Raw genomic sequence first — 20,723 nt, forward strand, 5'->3', positions numbered from 1 at the left:
AAACAATTCCGTAAATTAGTATATTGGTTCTTAAAGATACCACATCTAGTAGAAGGACCTAGAAATTCTCTAGTTACACCATCATTAATGCATGTAATCCTATAAATTTTAATAGGGTTCCAACATTTGGTTTTTGGAACTATATGAGGATGAAACTAATCCATAGAATTTTAAGATTCAATACACGTGCAAAAATAAAGAAGAAGAATCAGAGAGGTTACTTGTCTCGGAAACATGAGAAACAATCAGGTTAATTAATTGAAGAATTTTTATGACTTGTTTTACCTTAAACACGCGCTTACTCCCGCATTGCCAAAAATTTCAACATACTAATCATAACAAACAAAGTGACAAGTTTTCCTTGTTTGGACCATATTCTTTGACAAATTCTCCAAATACAAAGGGTATAACAAGAAAAAACATTAATCTGGATGGATTTCCTAGGTAATTTCCATAAAGTTAAAAAGATTTGAAATCTGATTACAAATAATGATTAGATTCTTTGTCACAATAACACAAATCAGATTTAGGGGCCATGTGAAATTCTCTAAATGATAGGTTCCCACAAATAGAACTCGATGATATATAATCCTCAAAATAATGAAATATTCAGAGGAATTGATTCCATAAAGTTTTAGCTCAAGGTAGTTATTGATCATTGGTGTTAATAGGATTATAAGATTATTTGAAACTCATATAACCATTACTACTATAATTCTACGATAGGAGGTCACCCATAATATTATTTGAATTTGTAATATGATGGCTTGTAGATACATATGATGGACAAGTCTGAATGTTTAAATAAGGAAAAATCAAATTATTTCTTTTAATGATATATTTCACATTAGCGTCGAAGAAATGATAAACAAAAAGGTCAATATTGGGAGTTTTAAATACAAGGTATTTGTTCCAAGAATTCATTCAAAACATGATCATGTCTCTCCTACAAAGAAACCAACTACTATCATCAAATACGATATCCACGTTCCTCTTAATACCATAACATATAGTCGATCAACGTGGTAGCTAATATAAACTTATTCCTGATCACTCTAGCTCTAAGGGTATTGTCACCTTGGATTTTGTAAGTAATAAACACCATATCAAATTTAATGGAGTCTTCCTCATTCAATTTATGAGGGACCCAACACTCAAAACTCCCCCCTTATTGAGTAGTACAGACATTGTTCCACGTCACAATAAGATTCTTTTACTTAATAAAACCACCTTCCAAAATATAGTATATAATCCATTTATCAATTTCCTTCAAAAGGCTGTCGTGCCAAGAATACTCCACGAACCCATAGTCAAGCATGCTTTGAATGATACTCTTGAATAATTTATTTCTACTAGTAGTAGATACCAAATAAGGTTTTGAAGCAGATAACTACGGTTTTATCCTGCCAGCAATGAGCAGTGACTAAGTAGCTTTGACCTTATCTATAAAATTAGGAATACTTAAGCAAACAAAAGAAATGTTAATGATAGAGAAGCCAAGAGTCTCAGAGATGACGAGAAGCATATGATGAGAAATAAAATTTGTATAAATAGTAGACTTGACAGTATTGACTGTATGGCGATAAATATCAACGCACATATTGAATAAGTGTGACAAGTTTTGAATGTTGTATTTGGTTCTTCTGCAAAAATCCATCACATCCTCACCATAAAGAATAAGAGACGGGGTGAAGCTGCCAATAGGATTTCTAGTTTGATACTTATTAACCTTATTCATAAATTTAGATGTCCCTCAATTAAGAACCTCTTATATGAGACAAAAAAGAAGAGGAGACGAGGGATTCCCATTTGTCTCTCCTGGGTCAAATAGCCTACTAAAATACTCACAAAAATATAAGTTTTGTTATTTTCTCTTCACATCCAATATTGGGGAAAGAATCGTCACATTTTCCCCAAATTGTCCCTATCTGGACATTTTAGAACGGATTTGATTTGATATAGTAATAATAAATGAAACTATGGAATCAAACGTTTGAGTTTTAAACTAGGGAAATAAAATTTAATATGAGGTAAAATAAGGAAATAAAATATATACATATAAGCCTTAAAATTTCTTTTATCGGTATATGTTTCAGTGACATTTTCTATGAATAAAATGACGTTGTATCATAACATATCAGTCAAAGGATAAGGATAGCCGATATCTTATAACAAGGCTTGTAATTTATTCTAAATTTCTAAACAATGGTATTTCCTTTCTACCAGAAAAGAGAAAGAGAAATTTTTCTTAAAAGAAAGTTAAAATTTATTATTTTTCAAATTAAAATAAATTCTATCCAAATCAAAATATAAAGAATGGAAATAAAATACGCCGTTGCCGGGGATCGAACCCGGGTCACCTGCGTGACAGGCAGGAATACTTACCACTATACTACAACGACTCAATTCTTCTGCATTTTTAATGTATAATTTCTTAAAAGTACAAAAATGTATTGAGTATTCAATTAGTTTATATTGATATCATTAACATTCTCAAAATGAGGTAAATATAAATTGTTGTTGTAATCTTAATGCAATTAGTCCATCTTTTTCTTTGCTGTCAAGGAAAAGTGTTATGAGATTAACAACTAAAGTCATCAGTTGAGAACCAATATCGAGCCACATAGAGTTCCGCCCATTTTTTAAAGTAGTTTTAACGTCCGCCTTAATACCAATTAACTCATATATAAATAAATTAAAGTTACTGATGTTTAGATTAAAACAATTCCGTAAATTAGTATATTGGTTCTTAAAGATACCACATCTAGTAGAAGGACCTAGAAATTCTCTAGTTACACCATCATTAATGCATGTAATCCTATAAATTTTAATAGGGTTCCAACATTTGGTTTTTGGAACTATATGAGGATGAAACTAATCCATAGAATTTTAAGATTCAATACACGTGCAAAAATAAAGAAGAAGAATCAGAGAGGTTACTTGTCTCGGAAACATGAGAAACAATCAGGTTAATTAATTGAAGAATTTTTATGACTTGTTTTACCTTAAACACGCGCTTACTCCCGCATTGCCAAAAATTTCAACATACTAATCATAACAAACAAAGTGACAAGTTTTCCTTGTTTGGACCATATTCTTTGACAAATTCTCCAAATACAAAGGGTATAACAAGAAAAACATTAATCTGGATGGATTTCCTAGGTAATTTCCATAAAGTTAAAAAGATTTGAAATCTGATTACAAATAATGATTAGATTCTTTGTCACAATAACACAAATCAGATTTAGGGGCCATGTGAAATTCTCTAAATGATAGGTTCCCACAAATAGAACTCGATGATATATAATCCTCAAAATAATGAAATATTCAGAGGAATTGATTCCATAAAGTTTTAGCTCAAGGTAGTTATTGATCATTGGTGTTAATAGGATTATAAGATTATTTGAAACTCATATAACCATTACTACTATAATTCTACGATAGGAGGTCACCCATAATATTATTTGAATTTGTAATATGATGGCTTGTAGATACATATGATGGACAAGTCTGAATGTTTAAATAAGGAAAAATCAAATTATTTCTTTTAATGATATATTTCACATTAGCGTCGAAGAAATGATAAACAAAAAGGTCAATATTGGGAGTTTTAAATACAAGGTATTTGTTCCAAGAATTCATTCAAAACATGATCATGTCTCTCCTACAAAGAAACCAACTACTATCATCAAATACGATATCCACGTTCCTCTTAATACCATAACATATAGTCGATCAACGTGGTAGCTAATATAAACTTATTCCTGATCACTCTAGCTCTAAGGGTATTGTCACCTTGGATTTTGTAAGTAATAAACACCATATCAAATTTAATGGAGTCTTCCTCATTCAATTTATGAGGGACCCAACACTCAAAACTCCCCCCTTATTGAGTAGTACAGACATTGTTCCACGTCACAATAAGATTCTTTTACTTAATAAAACCACCTTCCAAAATATAGTATATAATCCATTTATCAATTTCCTTCAAAAGGCTGTCGTGCCAAGAATACTCCACGAACCCATAGTCAAGCATGCTTTGAATGATACTCTTGAATAATTTATTTCTACTAGTAGTAGATACCAAATAAGGTTTTGAAGCAGATAACTACGGTTTTATCCTGCCAGCAATGAGCAGTGACTAAGTAGCTTTGACCTTATCTATAAAATTAGGAATACTTAAGCAAACAAAAGAAATGTTAATGATAGAGAAGCCAAGAGTCTCAGAGATGACGAGAAGCATATGATGAGAAATAAAATTTGTATAAATAGTAGACTTGACAGTATTGACTGTATGGCGATAAATATCAACGCACATATTGAATAAGTGTGACAAGTTTTGAATGTTGTATTTGGTTCTTCTGCAAAAATCCATCACATCCTCACCATAAAGAATAAGAGACGGGGTGAAGCTGCCAATAGGATTTCTAGTTTGATACTTATTAACCTTATTCATAAATTTAGATGTCCCTCAATTAAGAACCTCTTATATGAGACAAAAAAGAAGAGGAGACGAGGGATTCCCATTTGTCTCTCCTGGGTCAAATAGCCTACTAAAATACTCACAAAAATATAAGTTTTGTTATTTTCTCTTCACATCCAATATTGGGGAAAGAATCGTCACATTTTCCCCAAATTGTCCCTATCTGGACATTTTAGAACGGATTTGATTTGATATAGTAATAATAAATGAAACTATGGAATCAAACGTTTGAGTTTTAAACTAGGGAAATAAAATTTAATATGAGGTAAAATAAGGAAATAAAATATATACATATAAGCCTTAAAATTTCTTTTATCGGTATATGTTTCAGTGACATTTTCTATGAATAAAATGACGTTGTATCATAACATATCAGTCAAAGGATAAGGATAGCCGATATCTTATAACAAGGCTTGTAATTTATTCTAAATTTCTAAACAATGGTATTTCCTTTCTACCAGAAAAGAGAAAGAGAAATTTTCTTAAAAGAAAGTTAAAATTTAAATACGCCGTTGCCGGGGATCGAACCCGGGTCACCTGCGTGACAGGCAGGAATACTTACCACTATACTACAACGACTCAATTCTTCTGCATTTTTAATGTATAATTTCTTAAAAGTACAAAAATGTATTGAGTATTCAATTAGTTTATATTGATATCATTAACATTCTCAAAATGAGGTAAATATAAATTGTTGTTGTAATCTTAATGCAATTAGTCCATCTTTTTCTTTGCTGTCAAGGAAAAGTGTTATGAGATTAACAACTAAAGTCATCAGTTGAGAACCAATATCGAGCCACATAGAGTTCCGCCCATTTTTTAAAGTAGTTTTAACGTCCGCCTTAATACCAATTAACTCATATATAAATAAATTAAAGTTACTGATGTTTAGATTAAAACAATTCCGTAAATTAGTATATTGGTTCTTAAAGATACCACATCTAGTAGAAGGACCTAGAAATTCTCTAGTTACACCATCATTAATGCATGTAATCCTATAAATTTTAATAGGGTTCCAACATTTGGTTTTGGAACTATATGAGGATGAAACTAATCCATAGAATTTTAAGATTCAATACACGTGCAAAAATAAAGAAGAAGAATCAGAGAGGTTACTTGTCTCGGAAACATGAGAAACAATCAGGTTAATTAATTGAAGAATTTTTATGACTTGTTTTACCTTAAACACGCGCTTACTCCCGCATTGCCAAAAAATTTCAACATACTAATCATAACAAACAAAGTGACAAGTTTTCCTTGTTTGGACCATATTCTTTGACAAATTCTCCAAATACAAAGGGTATAACAAGAAAAAACATTAATCTGGATGGATTTCCTAGGTAATTTCCATAAAGTTAAAAAGATTTGAAATCTGATTACAAATAATGATTAGATTCTTTGTCACAATAACACAAATCAGATTTAGGGGCCATGTGAAATTCTCTAAATGATAGGTTCCCACAAATAGAACTCGATGATATATAATCCTCAAAATAATGAAATATTCAGAGGAATTGATTCCATAAAGTTTTAGCTCAAGGTAGTTATTGATCATTGGTGTTAATAGGATTATAAGATTATTTGAAACTCATATAACCATTACTACTATAATTCTACGATAGGAGGTCACCCATAATATTATTTGAATTTGTAATATGATGGCTTGTAGATACATATGATGGACAAGTCTGAATGTTTAAATAAGGAAAAATCAAATTATTTCTTTTAATGATATATTTCACATTAGCGTCGAAGAAATGATAAACAAAAAGGTCAATATTGGGAGTTTTAAATACAAGGTATTTGTTCCAAGAATTCATTCAAAACATGATCATGTCTCTCCTACAAAGAAACCAACTACTATCATCAAATACGATATCCACGTTCCTCTTAATACCATAACATATAGTCGATCAACGTGGTAGCTAATATAAACTTATTCCTGATCACTCTAGCTCTAAGGGTATTGTCACCTTGGATTTTGTAAGTAATAAACACCATATCAAATTTAATGGAGTCTTCCTCATTCAATTTATGAGGGACCCAACACTCAAAACTCCCCCCTTATTGAGTAGTACAGACATTGTTCCACGTCACAATAAGATTCTTTTACTTAATAAAACCACCTTCCAAAATATAGTATATAATCCATTTATCAATTTCCTTCAAAAGGCTGTCGTGCCAAGAATACTCCACGAACCCATAGTCAAGCATGCTTTGAATGATACTCTTGAATAATTTATTTCTACTAGTAGTAGATACCAAATAAGGTTTTGAAGCAGATAACTACGGTTTTATCCTGCCAGCAATGAGCAGTGACTAAGTAGCTTTGACCTTATCTATAAAATTAGGAATACTTAAGCAAACAAAAGAAATGTTAATGATAGAGAAGCCAAGAGTCTCAGAGATGACGAGAAGCATATGATGAGAAATAAAATTTGTATAAATAGTAGACTTGACAGTATTGACTGTATGGCGATAAATATCAACGCACATATTGAATAAGTGTGACAAGTTTTGAATGTTGTATTTGGTTCTTCTGCAAAAATCCATCACATCCTCACCATAAAGAATAAGAGACGGGGTGAAGCTGCAATAGGATTTCTAGTTTGATACTTATTAACCTTATTCATAAATTTAGATGTCCCTCAATTAAGAACCTCTTATATGAGACAAAAAAGAAGAGGAGACGAGGGATTCCCATTTGTCTCTCCTGGGTCAAATAGCCTACTAAAATACTCACAAAAATATAAGTTTTGTTATTTTCTCTTCACATCCAATATTGGGGAAAGAATCGTCACATTTTCCCCAAATTGTCCCTATCTGGACATTTTAGAACGGATTTGATTGATATAGTAATAATAAATGAAACTATGGAATCAAACGTTTGAGTTTTAAACTAGGGAAATAAAATTTAATATGAGGTAAAATAAGGAAATAAAATATATACATATAAGCCTTAAAATTTCTTTTATCGGTATATGTTTCAGTGACATTTTCTATGAATAAAATGACGTTGTATCATAACATATCAGTCAAAGGATAAGGATAGCCGATATCTTATAACAAGGCTTGTAATTTATTCTAAATTTCTAAACAATGGTATTTCCTTTCTACCAGAAAAGAGAAAGAGAAATTTTTCTTAAAAGAAAGTTAAATTTATTATTTTTCAAATTAAAATAAATTCTATCCAAATCAAAATATAAAGAATGGAAATAAAATACGCCGTTGCCGGGGATCGAACCCGGGTCACCTGCGTGACAGGCAGGAATACTTACCACTATACTACAACGACTCAATTCTTCTGCATTTTTAATGTATAATTTCTTAAAAGTACAAAAATGTATTGAGTATTCAATTAGTTTATATTGATATCATTAACATTCTCAAAATGAGGTAAATATAAATTGTTGTTGTAATCTTAATGCAATTAGTCCATCTTTTCTTTGCTGTCAAGGAAAAGTGTTATGAGATTAACAACTAAAGTCATCAGTTGAGAACCAATATCGAGCCACATAGAGTTCCGCCCATTTTTTAAAGTAGTTTTAACGTCCGCCTTAATACCAATTAACTCATATATAAATAAATTAAAGTTACTGATGTTTAGATTAAAACAATTCCGTAAATTAGTATATTGGTTCTTAAAGATACCACATCTAGTAGAAGGACCTAGAAATTCTCTAGTTACACCATCATTAATGCATGTAATCCTATAAATTTTAATAGGGTTCCAACATTTGGTTTTTGGAACTATATGAGGATGAAACTAATCCATAGAATTTTAAGATTCAATACACGTGCAAAAATAAAGAAGAAGAATCAGAGAGGTTACTTGTCTCGGAAACATGAGAAACAATCAGGTTAATTAATTGAAGAATTTTTATGACTTGTTTTACCTTAAACACGCGCTTACTCCCGCATTGCCAAAAAATTTCAACATACTAATCATAACAAACAAAGTGACAAGTTTTCCTTGTTTGGACCATATTCTTTGACAAATTCTCCAAATACAAAGGGTATAACAAGAAAAAACATTAATCTGGATGGATTTCCTAGGTAATTTCCATAAAGTTAAAAAGATTTGAAATCTGATTACAAATAATGATTAGATTCTTTGTCACAATAACACAAATCAGATTTAGGGGCCATGTGAAATTCTCTAAATGATAGGTTCCCACAAATAGAACTCGATGATATATAATCCTCAAAATAATGAAATATTCAGAGGAATTGATTCCATAAAGTTTTAGCTCAAGGTAGTTATTGATCATTGGTGTTAATAGGATTATAAGATTATTTGAAACTCATATAACCATTACTACTATAATTCTACGATAGGAGGTCACCCATAATATTATTTGAATTTGTAATATGATGGCTTGTAGATACATATGATGGACAAGTCTGAATGTTTAAATAAGGAAAAATCAAATTATTTCTTTTAATGATATATTTCACATTAGCGTCGAAGAAATGATAAACAAAAAGGTCAATATTGGGAGTTTTAAATACAAGGTATTTGTTCCAAGAATTCATTCAAAACATGATCATGTCTCTCCTACAAAGAAACCAACTACTATCATCAAATACGATATCCACGTTCCTCTTAATACCATAACATATAGTCGATCAACGTGGTAGCTAATATAAACTTATTCCTGATCACTCTAGCTCTAAGGGTATTGTCACCTTGGATTTTGTAAGTAATAAACACCATATCAAATTTAATGGAGTCTTCCTCATTCAATTTATGAGGGACCCAACACTCAAAACTCCCCCTTATTGAGTAGTACAGACATTGTTCCACGTCACAATAAGATTCTTTTACTTAATAAAACCACCTTCCAAAATATAGTATATAATCCATTTATCAATTTCCTTCAAAAGGCTGTCGTGCCAAGAATACTCCACGAACCCATAGTCAAGCATGCTTTGAATGATACTCTTGAATAATTTATTTCTACTAGTAGTAGATACCAAATAAGGTTTTGAAGCAGATAACTACGGTTTTATCCTGCCAGCAATGAGCAGTGACTAAGTAGCTTTGACCTTATCTATAAAATTAGGAATACTTAAGCAAACAAAAGAAATGTTAATGATAGAGAAGCCAAGAGTCTCAGAGATGACGAGAAGCATATGATGAGAAATAAAATTTGTATAAATAGTAGACTTGACAGTATTGACTGTATGGCGATAAATATCAACGCACATATTGAATAAGTGTGACAAGTTTTGAATGTTGTATTTGGTTCTTCTGCAAAAATCCATCACATCCTCACCATAAAGAATAAGAGACGGGGTGAAGCTGCCAATAGGATTTCTAGTTTGATACTTATTAACCTTATTCATAAATTTAGATGTCCCTCAATTAAGAACCTCTTATATGAGACAAAAAAGAAGAGGAGACGAGGGATTCCCATTTGTCTCTCCTGGGTCAAATAGCCTACTAAAATACTCACAAAAATATAAGTTTTGTTATTTTCTCTTCACATCCAATATTGGGGAAAGAATCGTCACATTTTCCCCAAATTGTCCCTATCTGGACATTTTAGAACGGATTTGATTTGATATAGTAATAATAAATGAAACTATGGAATCAAACGTTTGAGTTTTAAACTAGGGAAATAAAATTTAATATGAGGTAAAATAAGGAAATAAAATATATACATATAAGCCTTAAAATTTCTTTATCGGTATATGTTTCAGTGACATTTTCTATGAATAAAATGACGTTGTATCATAACATATCAGTCAAAGGATAAGGATAGCCGATATCTTATAACAAGGCTTGTAATTTATTCTAAATTTCTAAACAATGGTATTTCCTTTCTACCAGAAAAGAGAAAGAGAAATTTTTCTTCCGGTTGTGGTTCATTAAAAGAAAAGTAAAAGAAAGTTAAAATTTATTATTTTAGGGGGGTGTCAAGGAAAAATAAAGGCGAAGCGAAAGCCAAATCAAAATATAAAGAATGGAAATAAAAATACGCCGTTGCCGGGGATCGAACCCGGGTCACCTGCGTGACAGGCAGGAATACTTACCACTATACTACAACGACTCAATTCTTCTGCATTTTTAATGTATAATTTCTTAAAAGTACAAAAATGTATTGAGTATTCAATTAGTTTATATTGATATCATTAACATTCTCAAAATGAGGTAAATATAAATTGTTGTTGTAATCTTAATGCAATTAGTCCATCTTTTTCTTTGCTGTCAAGGAAAAGTGTTATGAGATTAACAACTAAAGTCATCAGTTGAGAACCAATATCGAGCCACATAGAGTTCCGCCCATTTTTTAAAGTAGTTTTTCACCCAAAAACCACACAAATAAACGTCCGCCTTAATACCAATTAACTCATATATAAATAAATTAAAGTTACTGATGTTTAGATTAAAACAATTCCGTAAATTAGTATATTGGTTCTTAAAGATACCACATCTAGTAGAAGGACCTAGAAATTCTCTAGTTACACCATCATTAATGCATGTAATCCTATAAATTTTAATAGGGTTCCAACATTTGGTTTTTGGAACTATATGAGGATGAAACTAATCCATAGAATTTTAAGATTCAATACACGTGCAAAAATAAAGAAGAAAAGAATCAGAGAGGTTACTTGTGGGCGGGAAAAACTCGGAAACATGAGAAACAATCAGGTTAATTAATTGAAGAATTTTTATGACTTGTTTTGTGGACCTTAAACACGCGCTTACTCCCGCATTGCCAAAAAATTTCAACATACTAATCATAACAAACAAAGTGACAAGTTTTCCTTGTTTGGACCATATTCTTTGACAAATTCTCCAAATACAAAGGGTATAACAAGAAAAAACATTAATCTGGATGGATTTCCTAGGTAAGTTCCATAAAGTTAAAAGATTTGAAATCTGATTACAAATATGATTAGATTCTTTGTCACAATAACACAAATCAGATTTAGGGGCCATGTGAAATTCTCTAAATGATAGGTTCCCACAAATAGAACTCGATGATATATAATCCTCAAAATAATGAAATATTCAGAGGAATTGATTCCATAAAGTTTTAGCTCAAGGTAGTTATTGATCATTGGTGTTAATAGGATTATAAGATTATTTGAAACTCATATAACCATTACTACTATAATTCTACGATAGGAGGTCACCCATAATATTATTTGAATTTGTAATATGATGGCTTGTAGATACATATGATGGACAAGTCTGAATGTTTAAAAATAAGGAAAAATCAAATTATTTCTTTTAATGATATATTTCACATTAGCGTCGAAGAAATGATAAACAAAAAAAAAAGGGGTCAATATTGGGAGTTTTAAATACAAGGTATTTGTTCCAAGAATTCATTCAAAACATGATCATGTCTCTCCTACAAAGAAACCGACTACTATCATCAAATACGATAATCCACGTTCCTCTTAATACCATAACATATAGTCGATCAACGTGGTAGCTAATATAAACTTACTTCCTGATCACTCTAGCTCTAAGGGTATTGTCACCTTGGATTTTGTAAGTAATAAACACCATATCAAATTTAATGGAGTCTTCCTCATTCCGAATTTATGAGGGACCCAACACTCAAAACTCCCCCTTATTGAGTAGTACAGACATTGTTCCACGTCACAATAAGATTCTTTTACTTAATAAAACCACCTTCCAAAAATATAGTATATAATCCATTTATCAATTTCCTTCAAAAGGCTGTCGTGCCAAGAATACTCCACGAACCCATAGTCAAGCATGCTTTGAATGATACTCTTGAATAATTTATTTCTACTAGTAGTAGATACCAAATAAGGTTTTGAAGCAGATAACTACGGTTTTATCCTGCCAGCAATGAGCAGTGACTAAGTAGCTTTGACCTTATCTATAAAATTAGGAATACTTAAGCAAACAAAAGAAATGTTAATGATAGAGAAGCCAAGAGTCTCAGAGATGACGAGAAGCATATGATGAGAAATAAAATTTGTATAAATAGTAGACTTGACAGTATTGACTGTATGGCGATAAATATCAACGCACATATTGAATAAGTGTGACAAGTTTTGAATGTTGTATTTGGTTCTTCTGCAAAAATCCATCACATCCTCACCATAAAGAATAAGAGACGGGGTGAAGCTGCCAATAGGATTTCTAGTTTGATACTTATTAACCTTATTCATAAATTTAGATGTCCCTCAATTAAGAACCTCTTATAGAGACAAAAAAGAAGAGGAGACGAGGGATTCCCATTTGTCTCTCCTGGGTCAAATAGCCTACTAAAATACTCACAAAAATATAAGTTTTGTTATTTTCTCTTCACATCCAATATTGGGGAAAGAATCGTCACATTTTCCCCAAATTGTCCCTATCTGGACATTTTAGAACGGATTTGATTTGATATAGTAATAATAAATGAAACTATGGAATCAAACGTTTGAGTTTTAAACTAGGGAAATAAAATTTAATATGAGGTAAAATAAGGAAATAAAATATATACATATAAGCCTTAAAATTTCTTTTATCGGTATATGTTTCAGTGACATTTTCTATGAATAAAATGACGTTGTATCATAACATATCAGTCAAAGGATAAGGATAGCCGATATCTTATAACAAGGCTTGTAATTTATTCTAAATTTCTAAAACAAAAGGTATTCCTTTCTACCAGAAAAAAAGAGAAAGATAAATCTTTCAATAAAAGAAGGAAAGTTAAAAATTTATATTTTGCAAATCATAATTATAAAGATATGAAGTTAAAATTTATTATTTTTCAAATTAAATAAATTCTATCCAAATCAAAATATAAAGAATGGAAATAAAATACGCCGTTGCCGGGATCGAACCCGGGTCACCTGCGTGACAGGCAGGAATACTTACCACTATACTACAACGACTCAATTCTTCTGCATTTTTAATGTATAATTTCTTAAAAGTACAAAAATGTATTGAGTATTCAATTAGTTTATATTGATATCATTAACATTCTCAAAATGAGGTAAATATAAATTGTTGTTGTAATCTTAATGCAATTAGTCCATCTTTTTCTTTGCTGTCAAGGAAAAGTGTTATGAGATTAACAACTAAAGTCATCAGTTGAGAACCAATATCGAGCCACATAGAGTTCCGCCCATTTTTTAAAGTAGTTTTAACGTCCGCCTTAATACCAATTAACTCATATATAAAAAATTAAAGTTACTGATGTTTAGATTAAAACAATTCCGTAAATTAGTATATTGGTTCTTAAAGATACCACATCTAGTAGAAGGACCTAGAAATTCTCTAGTTACAATACAACAGTTACAAACAAACAAAACAGGTATACAAAGAGTTACAAAACAACCAACACCATCATTAATGCATGTAATCCTATAAATTTTAATAGGGTTCCAACATTTGGTTTTTGGAACTATATGAGGATGAAACTAATCCATAGAATTTTAAGATTCAATACACGTGCAAAAATAAAGAAGAAGAATCAGAGAGGTTACTTGTCTCGGAAACATGAGAAACAATCAGGTTAATTAATTGAAGAATTTTATGACTTGTTTTACATTCTCCCCCTTCCCTTTTAAAGCCTTATAGGCCTTTGTTTTCCCCAAACCCTTAAACACGCTTACTCCCGCATTGCCAAAAAATTTCAACATACTAATCATAACAAACAAAGTGACAAGTTTTCCTTGTTTGGACCATATTCTTTGACAAATTCTCCAAATACAAAGGGTATAACAAGAAAAACATTAATCTGGATGGATTTCCTAGGTAATTTCCATAAAGTTAAAAAAAAAAAAAAGCCAAAACACACACTGACACCAACCAAAATCAAAACAACAAAAAAGATTTGAAATCTGATTACAAATAATGATTAGATTCTTTGTCACAAAACACAAATCAGATTTAGGGGCCATGTGAAATTCTCTAAATGATAGGTTCCCACAAATAGAACTCGATGATATATAATCCTCAAAATAATGAAATATTCAGAGGAATTGATTCCATAAAGTTTTAGCTCAAGGTAGTTATTGATCATTGGTGTTAATAGGATTATAAGATTATTTGAAACTCATATAACCATTACTACTATAATTCTACGATAGGAGGTCACCCATAATATTATTTGAATTTGTAATATGATGGCTTGTAGATACATATGATGGACAAGTCTGAATGTTTAAATAAGGAAAAATCAAATTATTTCTTTTAATGATATATTTCACATTAGCGTCGAAGAGAAATGATAAACAAAAAGGTCAATATTGGGAGTTTTAAATACAAGGTATTTGTTCCAAGAATTCATTCAAAACATGATCATGTCTCTCCTACAAAGAAACCAACTACTATCATCAAATACGATATCCACGTTCCTCTTAATACCATAACATATAGTCGATCAACGTGGTAGCTAATATAAACTTATTCCTGATCTGCTGCGTAGTCTAGGGACATCCCATATATTCCTCTAAATACCCAAATCACCACGTGTGACCGAACTTATTTCCATTCCGATGCACTCTAGCTCTAAGGGTATTGTCACCTTGGATTTTGTAAGTAATAAACACCATATCAAATTTAATGGAGTCTTCCTCATTCAATTTATGAGGGACCCAACACTCAAAACTCCCCCCTTATTGAGTAGTACAGACATTGTTCCACGTCACAATAAGATTCTTTTACTTAATAAAACCACCTTCCAAAATATAGTATATAATCCATTTATCAATTTCCTTCAAAAGGCTGTCGTGCCAAGAATACTCCACGAACCCATAGTCAAGCATGCTTTGAATGATACTCTTGAATAATTTATTTCTACTAGTAGTAGATACCAAATAAGGTTTTGAAGCAGATAACTACGGTTTTATCCTGCCAGCAATGAGCAGTGACTAAGTAGCTTTGACCTTATCTATAAAATTAGGAATACTTAAGCAAACAAAAGAAATGTTAATGATAGAGAAGCCAAGAGTCTCAGAGATGACGAGAAGCATATGATGAGAAATAAAATTTTATAAATAGTAGACTTGACAGTATTGACTGTATGGCGATAAATATCAACGCACATATTGAATAAGTGTGACAAGTTTTGAATGTTGTATTTGGTTCTTCTGCAAAAATCCATCACATCCTCACCATAAAGAATAAGAGACGGGGTGAAGCTGCCAATAGGATTTCTAGTTTGATACTTATTAACCTTATTCATAAATTTAGCTGAAACTCATGTCCCTCAATTAAGAACCTCTTATATGAGACAAAAAAGAAGAGGAGACGAGGGATTCCCATTTGTCTCTCCTGGGTCAAATAGCCTACTAAAATACTCACAAAAATATAAGTTTTGTTATTTTCTCTTCACATCCAATATTGGGGAAAGAATCGTCACATTTTCCCCAAATTGTCCCTATCTGGACATTTAGAACGGATTTGATTGATATAGTAATAATAAATGAAACTATGGAATCAAACGTTTGAGTTTTAAACTAGGGAAATAAAATTTAATATGAGGTAAAATAAGGAAATAAAATATATACATATAAGCCTTAAAATTCTTTTATCGGTCACTCACATATGTTTCAGTGACATTTTCTATGAATAAAATGACGTTGTATCATAACATATCAGTCAAAGGATAAGGATAGCCGATATCTTATAACAAGGCTTGTAATTTATTCTAAATTTCTAAACAATGGTATTTCCTTTCTACCAGAAAAGAGAAAGAGAAATTTTTCTTAAAAGAAAGTTAAAATTTATCAAATTTCCGATGGAAATCAAAACCCGGTGTCGGGGATCGCCTGCCGTGACAGGCATGACAGGCAGGAATACTTACCACTATACTACAACGACTCAATTCTTCTGCATTTTTAATGTATAATTTCTTAAAAGTACAAAAATGTATTGAGTATTCAATTAGTTTATATTGATATCATTAACATTCTCAAAATGAGGTAAATATAAATTGTTGTTGTAATCTTAATGCAATTAGTCCATCTTTTTCTTGCTGTCAAGGAAAAGTGTTATGAGATTAACAACTAAAGTCATCAGTTGAGAACCAATATCGAGCCACATAGAGTTCCGCCCATTTTTTAAAGTAGTTTTAACGTCCGCCTTAATACCAATTAACTCATATATAAATAATTAAAGTTACTGATGTTTAGATTAAAACAATTCCGTAAATTAGTATATTGGTTCTTAAAGATACCACATCTAGTAGAAGGACCTAGAAATTCTCTAGTTACACCATCATTAATGCATGTAATCCTATAAATTTTAATAGGGTTCCAACATTTGGTTTTGGAACTATATGAGGATGAATGAAACTAATCAATAGAATTTTAAGATTCAATACACGTGCAAAAATAAAGAAGAAGAATCAGAGAGGTTACTTGTCTCGGAAACATGAGAAACAATCAGGTTAATTAATTGAAGAATTTTTATGACTTGTTTTACCTTAAACACGCGCTTACTCCCGCATTGCCAAAAATTTTCAAACATACTAATCATAACAAACAAAGTGACAAGTTTTCCTTGTTTGGACCATATTCTTTGACAAATTCTCCAAATACAAGGGGTATAACAAGAAAAAACATTAATCTGGATGGATTTCCTAGGTAATTTCCATAAAGTTAAAAAGATTTGAAATCTGATTACAAATAATGATTAGATTCTTTGTCACAATAACACAAATCAGATTTAGGGGCCATGTGAAATTCTCTAAATGATAGGTTCCCACAAATAGAACTCGATGATATATAATCCTCAAAATAATGAAATATTCAGAGGAATTGATTCCATAAAGTTTTAGCTCAAGGTAGTTATTGATCATTGGTGTTAATAGGATTATAAGATTATTTGAAACTCATATAACCATTACTACTATAATTCTACGATAGGAGGTCACCCATAATATTATTTGAATTTGTAATATGATGGCTTGTAGATACATATGATGGACAAGTCTGAATGTTTAAATAAGGAAAAATCAAATTATTTCTTTAATGATATATTTCACATTAGCGTCGAAGAAATGATAAACAAAAAGGTCAATATGGGAGTTTTAAATACAAGGTATTTGTTCCAAGAATTCATTCAAAACATGATCATGTCTCTCTACAAAGAAACCAACTACTATCATCAAATACGATATCCACGTTCCTCTTAATACCATAACATATAGTCGATCAACGTGGTAGCTAATATAAACTTATTCCTGATCACTCTAGCTCTAAGGGTATTGTCACCTTGGATTTTGTAAGTAATAAACACCATATCAAATTTAATGGAGTCTTCCTCACAATTATGAGGGACCCAACACTCAAAACTCCCCCCTTATTGAGTAGTACAGACATTGTTCCACGTCACAATAAGATTCTTTTACTTAATAAAACCACCTTCCAAAATATAGTATATAATCCATTTATCAATTTCCTTCAAAAGGCTGTCGTGCCAAGAATACTCCACGAACCCATAGTCAAGCATGCTTTGAATGATACTCTTGAATAATTTATTTCTACTAGTAGTAGATACCAAATAAGGTTTTGAAGCAGATAACTACGGTTTTATCCTGCCAGCAATGAGCAGTGACTAAGTAGCTTTGACCTTATCTATAAAATTAGGAATACTTAAGCAAACAAAAGAAATGTTAATGATAGAGAAGCCAAGAGTCTCAGAGATGACGAGAAGCATATGATGAGAAATAAAATTTGTATAAATAGTAGACTTGACAGTATTGACTGTATGGCGATAAATATCAACGCACATATTGAATAAGTGTGACAAGTTTTGAATGTTGTATTTGGTTCTTCTGCAAAAATCCATCACATCCTCACCATAAAGAATAAGAGACGGGGTGAAGCTGCCAATAGGATTTCTAGTTTGATACTTATTAACCTTATTCATAAATTTAGATGTCCCTCAATTAAGAACTCTTATATGAGACAAAAAAGAAGAGGAGACGAGGGATCCCATTTGTCTCTCCTGGGTCAAATAGCCTACTAAAATACTCACAAAAATATAAGTTTTGTTATTTTCTCTTCACATCCAATATTGGGGAAAGAATCGTCACATTTTCCCCAAATTGTCCCTATCTGGACATTTTAGAACGGATTTGATTGATATAGTAATAATAAATGAAACTATGGAATCAAACGTTTGAGTTTTAAACTAGGGAAATAAAATTTAATATGAGGTAAAATAAGGAAATAAAAATTATACATATAAGCCTTAAAATTTCTTTTATCGGTATATGTTTCAGTGACATTTTCTATGAATAAAATGACGTTGTATCATAACATATCAGTCAAAGGATAAGGATAGCCGATATCTTATAACAAGGCTTGTAATTTATTCTAAATTTCTAAACAATGGTATTTCCTTTCTACCAGAAAAGAGAAAGAGAAATTTTCTTAAAAGAAAGTTAAAATTTATTATTTTTCAAATTAAAATAAATTCTATCAAATCAAAATATAAAGAATGGAAATAAATACGCCGTTGCCGGGGATCGAACCGGGTCACCTGCGTGACAGGCAGGAATACTTACCACTATACTACAACGACTCAATTCTTCTGCATTTTTAATGTATAATTTCTTAAAAGTACAAAAATGTATTGAGTATCAATTAGTTATATTGATATCATTAACATTCTCAAAATGAGGTAAATATAAATTGTTGTTGTAATCTTAATGCAATTAGTCCATTTTTCTTTGCTGTCAAGGAAAAGTGTTATGAGATTAACAACTAAAGTCATCAGTTGAGAACCAATATCGAGCCACATAGAGTTCCGCCCATTTTTAAAGTAGTTTTAACGTCCGCCTTAATACAATTAACTCATATATAAATAAATTAAAGTTACTGATGTTTAGATTAAAACAATTCCGTAAATTAGTATATTGGTTCTTAAAGATACCACATCTAGTAGAAGGACCTAGAATTCTCTAGTTACACCATCATTAATGCATGTAATCCTATAAATTTTAATAGGGTTCCAACATTTGGTTTTTGGAACTATATGAGGATGAAACTAATCCATAGAATTTTAAGATTCAATACACGTGCAAAAATAAAGAAGAAGAATCAGAGAGGTTACTTGTCTCGGAAACATGAGAAACAATCAGGTTAATTAATTGAAGAATTTTTATGACTTGTTTTACCTTAAACACGCGCTTACTCCCGCATTGCCAAAAATTTCAACATACTAATCATAACAAAACAAATGACAAGTTTTCCTTGTTTGGACCATATTCTTTGACAAATTCTCCAATACAAAGGGTATAACAGAAAAAAAACATAATCTGGATGGATTTCCTAGGTAATTTCCATAAAGTTAAAAAGATTTGAAATCTGATTACAAATAATGATTAGATTCTTTGTCACAATAACACAAATCAGATTAGGGGCCATGTGAAATTCTCTAAATGATAGGTTCCCACAAATAGAACTCGATGATATAATCCTCAAAATAATGAAATATTCAGAGGAATTGATTCCATAAAGTTTTAGCTCAAGGTAGTTATTGATCATTGGTGTTAATAGGATTATAAGATTATTTGAAACTCATATAACCATTACTACTATAACTCTACGATAGGAGGTCACCCATAATTATTTTGAATTTGTAATATGATGGCTTGTAGATACATATGATGGACAAGTCTGAATGTTTAATAGGAAAAATCAAATTATTTCTTTTAATGATATATTTCACATTAGCGTCGAAGAAATGATAAACAAAAAGGTCAATATTGGGAGTTTTAAATACAAGGTATTTGTTCCAAGAATTCATTCAAAACATGATCATGTCTCTCCTACAAAGAAAACGACTACTCATCAAATACGATATCCACGTTCCTCTTAATACCATAACATATAGTCGATCAACGTGGTAGCTAATATAAACTTATTCCTGATCACTCTAGCTCTAAGGGTATTGTCACCTTGGATTTTGTAAGTATAAACACCATATCAAATTTAATGGAGTCTTCCTCATTCAATTTATGAGGGACCCAACACTCAAAACTCCCCCTTATTGAGTAGTACGACATTGACATTGTTCCTTCCAGTAACAATAAGATTCTTTGACTTAATAAAACACCTTCCAAAATATAGTATATAATCATTTATCAATTTCCTTCAAAAGCTGTCGTGCCACGAATACTCACGAACCCATAGTAAAGCATGCTTTGAATGATACTCTTGAATATTTATTTCTACTAGTAGTAGATACCAAATAAGGTTTTGAAGCAGATAACTAGGTTTTATCCTGCCAGCAATGAGC

The 20,723-nt window shown here is 31.1% G+C and overlaps 4 non-coding genes across 4 annotated transcripts; all 4 read right to left on the reverse strand.

Moving 5' to 3' along the window:
* Positions 1 to 2,330: 2,330 nt before the first annotated feature.
* On the reverse strand, positions 2,331 to 2,402 carry TRNAD-GUC (transfer RNA aspartic acid (anticodon GUC)). The gene has a single exon. It is a non-coding gene; the product is annotated as a tRNA-Asp (tRNA).
* Positions 2,403 to 4,990: 2,588 nt separating this feature from the next.
* Positions 4,991 to 5,062, reverse strand: TRNAD-GUC (transfer RNA aspartic acid (anticodon GUC)). The gene has a single exon. It is a non-coding gene; the product is annotated as a tRNA-Asp (tRNA).
* A 2,644-nt stretch (positions 5,063 to 7,706) lies between these two features.
* Positions 7,707 to 7,778, reverse strand: TRNAD-GUC (transfer RNA aspartic acid (anticodon GUC)). The gene has a single exon. It is a non-coding gene; the product is annotated as a tRNA-Asp (tRNA).
* Positions 7,779 to 10,467: 2,689 nt separating this feature from the next.
* Positions 10,468 to 10,539, reverse strand: TRNAD-GUC (transfer RNA aspartic acid (anticodon GUC)). The gene has a single exon. It is a non-coding gene; the product is annotated as a tRNA-Asp (tRNA).
* Between the last annotated feature and the right edge of the window lie 10,184 nt (positions 10,540 to 20,723).

This window comes from Lathyrus oleraceus, chromosome 2, assembly GCF_024323335.1.
Source record: "Lathyrus oleraceus cultivar Zhongwan6 chromosome 2, CAAS_Psat_ZW6_1.0, whole genome shotgun sequence".
Classification (NCBI taxonomy): Eukaryota; Viridiplantae; Streptophyta; class Magnoliopsida; order Fabales; family Fabaceae; genus Lathyrus; species Lathyrus oleraceus.